Source organism: Pinus tabuliformis, chromosome 3_2 (genome assembly GCF_031772625.1).
Source record: "Pinus tabuliformis cultivar Carrire ecotype Pingquan chromosome 3_2, CPIR1, whole genome shotgun sequence".
Taxonomy (NCBI): domain Eukaryota; kingdom Viridiplantae; phylum Streptophyta; class Pinopsida; order Pinales; family Pinaceae; genus Pinus; species Pinus tabuliformis.
The window spans coordinates 218,426,738-218,437,615 of NC_142302.1; the positions used below are offsets into that span (position 1 = coordinate 218,426,738).

General features: G+C 38.7%; 1 pseudogene; it reads right to left on the reverse strand.

Moving 5' to 3' along the window:
- Positions 1-308: 308 nt before the first annotated feature.
- Positions 309-4,579, reverse strand: LOC149180512 (uncharacterized protein At2g02148-like; annotated as a pseudogene).
- Between the last annotated feature and the right edge of the window lie 6,299 nt (positions 4,580-10,878).

A 10,878-nucleotide genomic window follows, 5' to 3' on the forward strand; every position in this document is an offset into this window, starting at 1 on the left:
TTACAAAGTTTTATTCTTTAGTGAAAGACTCACCAAGATCTTACAAGATTTTATAATTGAGTAAAATATTTGTCATGCCTGGTGAGAGTCTTGCCAAAAAATTATATATACATATTATATTGTTGATAAAATCGCCTTCCATTTTCCCTATATATCATGGAGATTCGCCCATTTATTATACATATAAATTTGGGGGGGTTCTTAAAATTTTCCCTGCTTCAGTTACATTTCCAAAGTAAAAATGACACCCATCCCAATTATTGGAAATTAAAAGCATGCAGGAACTCAAAACATTTTCAATCGAATTTTCATACTAGAATCAATGATACAGTTATAGGCATTTCAGTTATAGTAGAAAGGGATTTCTTAGGGGTATGTCTATATTTGATTCACATTGAATAAAACTTATAATCTCTTTCAGAAATCGTTGATTCATGCCTTCCTATCAAGCGTTTGAAACTAAACCACACTTATCTTCCAAATGAGGATAAAATAAGAAATTTCATAGTTAACTTCACTAGATGTTAGTGTTTCAAGGTGTGGCCAATTTCCAACAGTTCCAAAAAATAACTTGAATCAACCATAACATTGCAGGGACCTTACAACAAAGGATGTGAATAATCAATTTTCCTCTTTAAAACAAGAATATTATATGTGTATAAGATAAATACAAAGGATATGAAAAACCACTTTTCATTACTTTTATTTTTTTTTATACACCAATTAGCATTGCTCTAGTGTCTAAACTCAACCCTTACATGAAAATTCCAAAGGTAACATGTGATGAGATGGAGCATGATGCGAAGAATGATAAAAGATTCCTATACAATGGGAAAATATAGTCTCATAAAAACATAGCACTATATTAATTTAAAGAAACACAGCTTATCCATTACATATGAGGTGAGGACTTTATGAAGGGGAAATATCCTTACATGCAGTCATCCCAATATGTAACTTCCTCTTCTATAAGGAAAAAATTGTACTTAATTGTACTCAGCACCTAAATGACGATGCATAATAAAGAAGGAAGATTAAACAAAAGGACAAATGTTACACTTAATGTATATATCTACTACACAAAACTAGGAAATACAAATAATATGTTATACTCGCCATTTCCTCCCTACTTTAGAAGAAATGTGTCCCCAATTTTGCTATAAATGAACTATCCTAGATCCATATTAGCTGTGGATCTATTAAGAGTTGAGAGGGATCAAATCTATCAAGGTGCAAACCTCTTTTTTGAGTGAAAAACTTGAGGAAATGTTTAGAGATTTGATCCCTCTTAGCACTTGATAGATCTAGAGTTAAGATTGATCTAGCATGGTTTAATTATAATTTATTTTATTTGTATGTTTATGTTTATGTTTATTTTCTATTTTTTTATTCCTTTTTTCTACCGAGTCAAAATATTTAGATGACATAACATAATAAGAACTTGGAAGAAAAACATAACAGGACAGGACATTACAACATCTCTTCCATACTGGGCTAGAGAGTGCCTCTCGACGCAATAACTTGCTTCTGAAAACTAGACTAGGAGACCCATTTGACTTGTAAAACTAAGCTTCCTCTCTTGCTACCGAAATATGTTGTGGTTTGGTTACATCTAGCAGTTCATTACTTAGTGTCCACAAGTTTACCTTCTAGTAGTGGAGGTTGTAAATCTGGAAATTTATCCTAGTGTATTGATTTCACACTTGTTCTCATCATACACCAAACCCTAGCAGATCACCAAAAGTGATATTTCTAAGGAATTTTCATGCCCAATCCCCCATGATGACATGAGATCTATCACTCTCCATGATTGTTGATATGTGTTGTTTATTATTCCATGTATTGTTCTTTGCCTAGATCTAGGTGTGCGAGTGCAGTTCATCATGAGATCTCTCACTTTCCATGAATGTTGATATTTGTTGTTTAGTATTCCCTTTATTGTTCTTTGCCTAAATCTAGGTGTACGTGTGTATTTTACCCTTTTTCTGATGTCTAGTACGTAGGTGAGGCTCTAGCACCCTCTTTTGGATCACTATTTATCCTGGTTAGGGATTTTTGGATTCTTCCCCTAGACATTCTCTTATATTTGGTCCCTTCGTTAGTTAGAGATGCCTTTAGGAGGTCTCCAAAATTGTTAGTAAACAATGAATTACTATCCCATTGGGTGTCCAATATGATATTTTTTAAACGATACATATAGAAACTTATAGTTGTTCCTTTAGCTAAGTTGTCACATTATGTATGGTGTATCTATGCCATCAAAATCAGCCAAGACTTTAACCTGGCCTAAGACTTGGGAAAAAATGTCTTATACACTTCCCACATTCTTACATTAAGCATACACATATGTAGTATATACTAATAATTATCTAATTTTAGCACTTGAAACTATACATTCTTATCTCTCATTCCTCAACATATATGTAAATCACCAAATAGCTCTTGTCTATTAACAAAATTTCAAGTAACATAATAGCCTCACAATTCACTACCAAAAAAAATCTTGCAGGTGGAAAGAACCAAGAAAAATTTGCATACCATTCAGCATCTTCAATAGACATAGTTGGTTGCTCCACAATCTCCAACCCATGAACCACTACAAAACATACACGTTTCTCTTCCATCGTAACCAGCTCTAGGAACTTTGTCCATGCTTGTAGGGAAAATGAAATCTCTCTCCTTTTGAATGTATATGGGCCTAGAATTGTGAACAAAATTTGAAGTATGGTATTAATATGAGCTTCCCTTTAAACTCTATATAAATTATTATAGATTATTAAGATATAGCATTCATTCAAGTACATATATAAGTGAAGAAATACATAGTAGTCAAATTCTGTAATGAATGAGAATAATAAAATGCATATGAACATAGTAATCATACAATAAGAGCACACTACACAATCAATAATGAATACCTTTCCTATGGAACTTCTTTACTAGCCTTCTATACAAGCCACCAGCTGCCTCAAGTGCCACACCCATCATCTTTTATCATATTCCATCCAAAGTGGCAAGCCATATATTCACCTCATTAACAAGAAATCCATATAATTTTTCTACATAAGCAAGTGGCAAGAATAATCTTGCATCACCTTCATATTGTGCCTCTCTAGAATTTCTCTTTTTTTGCTTATCCTTTCCATTAGGGCTGTTATAGGAAGATTATGGTGAACCAGGAACTTCAATTACACAAGGTCGAAGAAAATAATCAAGAATGAGTTAAAAAAAGTGTTCCCTTACAAATTCAATTGGTATAACATATGTTTCACATTGGCCACAAGGGAAAACTTTCGAATTTTTGAGTTATAGGAAGACCACACACTCACATAGTCAAGGAAATCTGAAAAAAATATGCATTATTCAAGTCCCTATTACTGGTATAAATTTCCAACTACTTCATAATAGAAAATAAAACAAAATAAAGCTTACAATTATTTGTTAGTACACCATATGGAGACTGTGGAGGTTCATTGTTTTCAAGTTGTAAAGAATGTTTTGGCTCTACACCACCCATTCCCTATAGTTACAAAGAACTTCCATATGAATGGTGCACACAACCTTATGATGCATCCACCACTCAACATAGTTAACATCAGCGTAAATAACCTACAACACTCAACGCAACTACAACAATTAAGTTTTCTCCAAAAAAGATGAATACGAAAATATAAGCAAATATGTGATGCATAAGTTTTGATCCTGCATCATTTAAGATTGATCTAATGGATAGAAGAAAAAAGCATGCAAGTGAACTGAAAAAATCAGACTTTCTATCACTAAGACACAATGTAAAATCTTCTAAACATTGCTACCAAAATAAAAGAAACATGTCAACTTTCTTTTCATAGGCGCAAAGACACTGAGACCCTTGTTGCCAAGGAAATATATAACATCGACACTTTCTAAAACAAAACCACAAGACACCGATAAGAGTTTATAAGGTAGATGTACATGAAACATTTTAACATAATAATCCATGGTGCACAAATCATCTGAAATTTCCTTTCACAATTCTTTCGGGAAATTTATCCTTTGGTAAACGAATCAGAGAGGTGTACAGATATGTTGAAAACTGCTACTAGTCAAATTAACGACTTCCCTTTGGTCCAAATTCCAATTAATCGAGTTAACCACATCTAACATGGACAATAAAAAACGTTTTAACTCCATGTCAAATGCAGGTTAATGCTTGTACCTGGTAGCTCTATTATGCAACGCTGACTTTCTAAGGTCTAAAAGAAGCATGGTCTGTTTGGTTGTGTCCAAAGGGGGCTCTCATTGGTCACTTTTCCCTTTCTTCCTTCACCCCGCTCACCTTTAAACCTTTCCCATTCCCTAAATAAACCTTCTAAAATTCGACAAAGTCCCCTTTGGCCTTAGCTCTAAGCGCAAAGCCAAATCAACCATAAAACCTTACCCATACGCCCTCACGTGCTCATAAACCCCTCATCGCTTTCCCGCAGTTGATCATTCCCCGACAATCTAACGGCCCACATCGCACCCGATAAAGGTGACCCGGTCGAGCAATTTCCACCGTCAGATCATCTCCCCCAGATCTAATGGTCTTTGCATACATCGCTCAGACAACTTGACCGAGCGATAGCATGCGACGATAGCAGTTTTTCCCTCTCATTCGTTGTTACGTGTCGATCATTGAGTGGAATCGCTCGACCCCGGGCATTTACCACTTAGTGCCCGAAAGAGCTGTGATGAAAACTGTTACCGCCCGCCCAAACTGCCCTCGCCTGGTAATTGCTCGTGCAACTCCGTCGCCCGACGACCGTCCGATCTGTCCGCTGAAGATCCAACGACACTGACGCACCCTACTCCCACCTCGGTCTATAGCTTTCACCGAACCATCTCCACCATTCATTTCCCTGATCCGACAGTCATTCTTCTCGCTCACCCAAATTGTCCACCTACCCATGCACTCTACATCCCACGTCCATTCTGTTAACCGAGGAAGGAGATAACCCGCTCTACTTGACTGACAATAGTCGGAACCCCAACAACCATATTTAACATGAAGCATGGCCAAAGGAGAAAAGGACATAGCACAACTCTGTAACTGAATTTATCAGTCATGGACTCCACGGGTACGAGCACTCCAACTGCCTAAAGGACAGCGCAGCACCTGAATAGATCAAATTCACCCAGTGAAACAAGCAAACTTGTCCAAAGACTCCATCAAGCAGTTAAATACAGTTGGTGGTCAATTATGACCCCTCCATACCTAAACGGCCAAGTGCCATTGTAACAAAAACTTATAAATATCCAAGAGCAAGATGTAATCAAGGTTGGCATTTGATGTAAGGTTCAACTTCTGGAGACTGTAGACATTTTGTCACTTGCAGTGTCTCATCTTCATTTTCAGCAAATACAAGCTTCTTTTGCTGTTAACTGCTCACTATCCATTTTCCTCTGTTCTAAGCTTGTACCTGATATGTTGTGTTCTTGATCTCTTGATGTTTAGCACTAGATAACTGTCATCTTATCTTTTTGTTAGAATCTTGAATGCATCACTGAATAGGTTGCTCAGGTTTCTTTCTATCTAATGCAGGAGAGCTGTTATCCTGTCTTTGCATTAATAGACTAGATTTGCAGGTTTCTATACTAGTTGCAGCTGGCCATCACATGGTCTTGTGTATTCGCCGGTGTGGTTAGTATTCTCCATACTCACCTAATATCTAAATTGTGAGCATTGGTGGTCTAAAGCCTTGTAGTCTGAGGGTGTTCATGCATGTCTGGAGTGAAACAAAGTAGAAGTCGTTATCTGGCTTGAACCAAACCATTATTCCTTCCATTAAACCTTGCAACAATTGTTGAATTTATATATTACCAGGCATCTCTGAGCTACAACCTAGGAGAGTTTCTTGTAATCCTAACATAATTGGCACCATTGCTGGGGAGAGGAGATTGAAGCTCAGCTTCCCTGGAAGAATGACACAGATCCAGCTTTGATGATAGATAAAGTATGGACACATTTTTGGTTGTAATAATCTATCTGGTGACTCTACTGGAGGTCGAACCTCTTGGGAACTCCACATCACAGTTCTGGCTCAGTTTGTGAGGAATACTCGAATAAATCCTCAAAAATCACTAGCTGACCCAGTACCTGACCCTGAGAAGATTGTCAAGCAAAGAAAGACCTCACAAAAAGGAGCATCAGGATCAGGTAAGCCTAAAAAATCTTATGTATCTCTGCCAGAAAGGCTTGTAACAAAGCATCTACATGTTGAAAATATAGCCTCTAGTACTAGTAGTGAAGAAATATTTTTAAAGAATCGTAAAGATCCCATTTCTTTAGGACCTCCTTTGGATCTCAGCGCAAAGGAAACCTCCCCTCCTATACATCATATTCCTTTAGCCCTGTCAGTCATTCCTCAACTCCCTGCCTTTCATACTGACAACACTCTTCAATCCACCACGGTAATGGCAGGCCCACAAGCACCCACCAAAATGGAAAGAATCAGAGCTGCTAGGTATGGACCCCTGGTCCTGCCTATTCCTTTGAATGCCATGCCTGCAAGAGAATATCATAAATACATGCCTAAGTTCACTGGTACAGAGGGAGTAACAGTTGAAGAACAACTTGAGTCTTTTTATAGCTATGTTGATAACCTAGATATTAGTGAAGATGATGTGTGGATGAGAGTATTTGTCCAAAGCCTTGATGGAGAGGCTAAAAAGTGGTTCAGAGAACTGACCCCTAGGTCTATAGCAAACATTGAAGCATTGGATGATGTGTTTTTAAAGCATTGGGGAGATAAGAAATACCTGCTATATTACCATATTGAGTTTGGCAACCTAAAAAGGGAAAATGGGGAGTCATTGTCTGACTTTAATAAAAGATCCAATCATATTTATAGCAAGATACCAGCTAAAGTGAAGCCTACCCCCACCTCTGCAAAACTCACCTATGCCAATGCCTTTGATTTTGATTTCTGCCTGCTATTAAGAGAGAGAAGATGTGCTTCTCTAGCTGAAATGCAAGATGCAGCCTTGGAGGTGGAATCCAATATCATGGCTGTAGAGAAACTCAAAGGACATGCTGATAGAAGGAGGCAGAGAGGTGAGTCTTCCTCTTCTTCTTCATCTTCAGAACCCAAAATAGACAAAATGAATAAAATGATAGAGTCACTGGCTGTTGAAATCTCCAAGCTGAAGGTTGAGTAGAGTTCTGGGAAATCAAGGCTTCCTAATACATTTGCTCCTAGAAATCCAAATCCATATAGAAGAGCAAATGAACAATTGCAGATCATTTAGAGGGCAAAGAGGCCAGTGAAGAATAAAGGGTTAAGACTCCTTTCCAGAACGTAGTCATGGAGGAGGAGAAGTTTGATGAAGAGGATGAGATTCACTGCATGGAAGACAAGGGCAATGTTGCCTTCTTGACATTAGCTACCTACGAGGAGTCGTTACTCAGGGACCAGACCAGTCAAGAGTGGGACAGGGAAGTTGTTTTGCAGACTGAAGACTAGCAAAGATATAACTTGAGATCAATAGCGAGTAATGTACAAGAGAGTCCTACCCAAAGGACTATAATCCCCTCAGAGTAGCAGATCAGCAAGCAGAAGCGACCAGCAGTCGATCCCATCATCCTCAAAACATTGGCTCAAGAGGTAAGAGGCCCTGACAAGTCCCCTTCCCCTCTCAGTTTTGAATCAGAAGTCTTGAAGTTGAAAATATATGTGCCTCTGATAGAACTTGTAAAGAGTGAGGTCTTTAAGAAGCCCATCCTTGATGCCCTTGAGCTGAAAGCCACACGAGCCTCCAATGACTATGTGAATTTACAAGATGACAAACCTGCAGTTGTGCTTAGCCCAATGACTAAACCCTATGATAATAGCTCCCCATCATTTTATGTCTCCTTAACCATTCATGACAAAATCCTCCACAATTGTCTGCTGGACACAGGTGCCAGCCGTAATCTAATGCCCAAAGTTGTCATGGAAGAGTTAGGCCTTGATATTACCAAACCTTATCATGACTTGTTCTCCTTTGATTCGAGGAAGGTGAAATGTCTAGGGTTAATCAAAGACTTAGCCATCACCCTAACTCAATTGCACATGAAGATCATGATGATGAATATTGTGGTAGCAGATGTTCCCCCTAAGTTTGGTATGCTACTTTCCGGAGGGTGGATTAAGAGGTTGGGTGGGACATTGCAAAATGACTTGTCTTATGCCATTGTCCCAGTTTTTGGAGGAGAAAGCAGAAGACTATACAGGGAAGCCCAGTTGGCCTATATCATCAGTGATGAGAAGAATCCCACTAATCATCCCATTTACGCTGTGGACACTGATTTTGGAGCATGTATTCTCCAAATTGAAGAATCCCAGAGGGCCTTGGTGCAGCTCAAGAAACCAGTATGCCAGGCCATGGAAGAGGAAGGGACACAGGCTTGGGATATGTTCTTCGATGGAGCCTGTTCAAAGGAAAAGGCGGGAGCAGGAGTGGTGCTGGTGTCTCCAAAACAAGAAAGCACACATTTGTCTTTTAAGCTGACTTTTCAGGTCACCAACAATACAGCAGAGTACGAGGCTCTGGTATTGGGCTTAAACACTGCCAAAGACATGGGAATCAGAGACATCAAGGTTTTTTGAGATGTTGATCTCATCATTCAACGGGCGAACAAAACTTTCCAAGCAAGGCACCCAAGGCTGAAAGCGTACAGAGATGAGGTATGGAGACTCAAAGAATCTTTTGATAGCTTTTGTATCTCATATATTCCTAGAGTAAAAAATTAGCTTGTTGATTCCCTTGATGTGTCTGCTAGCATGTTCATCCCTCCCATGCCCCCTAGAATGGCTTATGAAGTCCAGATAAAATATGGACCATCCTTGCCTGATAATGTCTAGCACCGGAAAGTCTTTGAGGATGATGATGAAGTAAATAGGTTTCTGTAAGTCATTGATGAATTCTCTGAAATGCAAATTGGTCAAGAGAATGAAAACTTTGAGGAATGTCCCCAGCCACAGCTAAAGAACAAAATTGGCCAAGACAGTATTGTACAGTTGCCTAGCAATCATATACCTAAAGGGCTAGTGCCTCTGGAGAATCTGTTTGACCATAATGATGTGCCTCATAAGATTGCCCAAAAAGAAAATCAGTCTACAGTCCATAGGCATAACATACGGAGTTCAGAGCATCCAAAGTATATAAATTTGTCCACCCATTTGTCTGTTGCCCAAAGTTCTGAGTATTGCACCTTAATGAAGCAATTTGTTGATGTCTTTGCCTGGGAATACTGTGACCTTAAAAATTATGACAAAAATATCATCCAGTATAAGATCCCATTGGAGAAAGACACCATTCCTTTCTAGCAGAAGCTGAGACCCATAAATCCTTTGCTCCTCCCTCTGATTGAAAAAGAAATCAAGAAGTTGTTGGTTGCCACAATCATAGTTCCTTTGAGATATTCAAAGTGGGTAGCCAACTTGGTAGTGGTGAGGAAGAAAAGTGGAGAAAGCAAGCTGTGTGTTGATTTTAGGAACCTGAACAAATGTTCTAAGAAAGATAATTATCCCCTGCCCAAGATGGAGCATTTGCTACAGAAAATCTCAGGAGCTAAAGTTATGTCGTTCCTGGATGGATTTTTAGGGTATAACCAAGTTGTTGTACATCCAGATGACCAAGAAAATACTGCTTTCACCACTCCTTGGGGCAATTTTATGTACTCCAAGAGGCCCTTTGGGATGATGAATGTTGGGGCTACCTTTCAGAGAGCCATGGATATAGCGTTTATAGGAGAGAAGGATAAATTTGTCCTTGCCTACCTAATGATATAACAGTATACTCTAGCAACCATCAAGATCATTTGTAGCATTTGAAGAAATTGTTTCTTAAGTGCAAAAGGTTTGGGATATCAGTGAATCCTAAGAAGTCACAATTTGCTTTAGAAGAGGGCAAGCTTCTAGGACACATTGTTTATGCTGCAGGCGTCAAGATTGACCTAGAGAGAGTGAAAGCGATGAAGACCTTGTTTGTCCCAAGATCAAAAAAGGACATCCAATCCTTTCTGGGAAAAATAAATTTTGTAAGGAAGTTTATTCCTAATTTCGTATAATTGGTAAAACACATCACCTCTATGTTGAAAAATGGATCAGAGATCAAATGGACTGATGCAGCAAGAAGATCTTTTGAAGCCATCAAAAGAGATATTATGGAAGCCCCCACTTTGATCAGCCCAGACTATAGCAAGGAGTTCCATATCTTCTCCTTTGCTTCCTGTGACACCCTTGCAGCAGTCTTATTGCATAAAGATGACGAGGATTCAGAGCATCCAGTGGCATTTTTCAGCAAAACCTTAAGGGATGTTGAACTAAGGTATGATATTATCGAAAAGCAAGCTTATGCTCTTATCAAATCTTTAAAAGCTTTCCGAATCTACATTCTGCACTCCAAGGTAATTGCATATGTGCCCTCTGCTTCAGTAAAGGATGTCCTAATGCAGCCAGATGTTGATGGAAGAAGGGCTAAATGGATTGCAAAGCTTATTGAATTCAACATAGAATTGAAGCCCACCAAGCTTGTTAAGGGCCAGGGCCTTGCTTAGCTGATGGCTGAAGAAAATTGCAAAATGCTTGACATAAACTGCATGGGTACAAATTCAGACGATGTACAGATAGAAGAAGCAACAGTTGGACAAGGACATGAATGATTGTTGGCTGAAAATATAGCTTCTTGTGAATGGTATTCTAGAATAGCTCAATTTTTGTTGAAGCTAGAAGTCCCTCCAGGCCTTAGTTCAAGCCAAGCTAGGACTATTAAGCTTAGAGCAGCCAAGTTCTGTATTCATGAAAAATTGCTTTATTGGAGGGATCCATCTGGAATCCTTTTAATATGTCTGGACAAAGAACAATTTGTGGAGGT